We start from the raw sequence: 1954 nt of genomic DNA, 5'->3' as shown, positions 1-1954 counted from the left end.
CGTCCTTCGGAGCTTTCACCCTGCGCTCTAGTGCAGCACAGGGAACTCCTGCCCAGGAACCCTCCCTCCAAACACCCTGGGCTGTTGCTGCCTCCATGGGTCATTGCTGTAAAGCAGGGCTGACCCTCAAGGAGCCCCTGGGGAGAGGGCACGGCTCTGCACAGCACACTCAGCCAGCACAAACCAGAGATGAAGCCTCGGAGCTGCATTACGGTCCCCCAGGAAAGAAAAGCTCCCTTCGGTATTTCACAATGAAGGAATCAAATTTTGCTCAGAGAAGCTTCTCTAAATTTTTCTGGTTTATCTCCTTTGGCAGTTTCCATGCCCAGAAGCAGCAGATGTCCAATGGCAGCTCCATGAACGAGTTCCTTCTCCTGGCATTCGCAGACACACGGGAGCTGCAGCTCTTGCACTTCTGGATCTTCCTGGCTGCCCTCCTGGGCAACACCCTCATCATCACCACCATAGCCTGTGACCACCGCCTCCACACCCCCATGTACTTCTTCCTCCTCAACCTTTCTGTTCTTGACCTGGGCTGCATCTCCATCACTGTCTCCTTTGTTCCCAATTCTTCTACCCATCCCAACCCCAAGAGGAGCAGGGGGGGATGGTGAATGGGGCTTACGGTCAGCACAGAGCATCTCTGCCACTCCTTCCTCCTCACACTGCTCCCCTGCTCCAGCGTGGGCCCTCTCCACAGTATCCCACTGTGTTTGCCATCAAGGCTATGTGTTGTCCATTTCTTTCCGTCTCACTTTTCTCCTTCACGCTCACAGAATGACAGGGATGTTGAGATTGGAAGGGACCTCTGGAGTTCATCAAGTGCAACTCCCCAGCTGCGACACGGTCAGCTAGAGCAGGTTGCTCAGGACCTTGTCTAGGTGGGTCTGGAATACCTCCATGGATGCAGGCTCCGCAGCCTCTCTGGGCAAGCTGTTCCAGTGTTTGACCACCCTGACAGGGAAAAAGTGTTTTCCTGAGTTCAGAGGGAATGTCATGTGTTTTTATCTGTGTCCATCACCCTTTGTCTTGACACTGGGGACTACTGAGAAGAATTTGGCTCCCTTGTCCTCATCCCTTCTCTTCAGCTATTTATGGACATTCATAATATCCCCCAAGCAATTTTTTCTCCTGGAAAATTAGTGAAAAAAAAATACTGAAAAAAAAAGTGAAGAAATTTTTTTTTTTTCTAATTTTTCTCTGGAACACTCCATACAGGAAAGACATGGACCTGTACGAGCTGCTGTAGGGTGGGCCACAAAAATGATCAGAGGGATGGAACCCTTCTGCTATGAGGAAATGCTAAGAGAGTTGGGGTTGTTCAGCCTGGGCAAGAGAGGCTCTGGGAAGGCCTTCTTTGTGCCTTTCAGTAACTAAAGGGGGCTTAGAAGCAAGATGGGGACAGACTTTTTGGCAGGGCCTGTAGTGATAGGACAAGGGTAATGGTTTTAAACTAAAAGAGGGGAGATTCAGACTAGATATAAGAACTTTTTTATGATGAGGGCAGTGAAACACTGGCACAGGTTGCTCAGAGAGGTGGAGGATGCCCCATCCCTGGAACCATTCACGGTCAGGTTGGACAGGGCTCTGAGCAACCTGATCTAGTTGAAGATGGCCCTGCTCACTGCAGGAGGCTTGGACTAGATGACCTTTAACGGTCCCTTCCAATCCAAACCATTCTATGATTTTATGACTCTTTCTATGATTCTATGATAAGTAAGTACAGTGCTGCGATATCTTAGGCAATTGAGGAGCATTAGCTTTGAAAGCAGCTGGATGAGTTGCTTGGGGATTCACAGCTTTGGCAAATCCCCAGAAAACCACAGCTTTGTGTTAGAAGCAAAAGGCCCTCAGGGGGCCCACTGACACCCTCAGAGTCCTGGAGATTTTAATCACATTTTAAAGGCTTCTTCAGTGGCTTGTTCAATCTCCTTTTAGTAGCTGCAGTTCAGGA

This window comes from Nipponia nippon, unplaced genomic scaffold, assembly GCF_047370975.1.
Source record: "Nipponia nippon isolate SJK-2023a ecotype South Korea unplaced genomic scaffold, ASM4737097v1 scaffold_86, whole genome shotgun sequence".
Taxonomy (NCBI): domain Eukaryota; kingdom Metazoa; phylum Chordata; class Aves; order Pelecaniformes; family Threskiornithidae; genus Nipponia; species Nipponia nippon.
Note: the sequence above shows the minus strand (reverse complement) of the source record.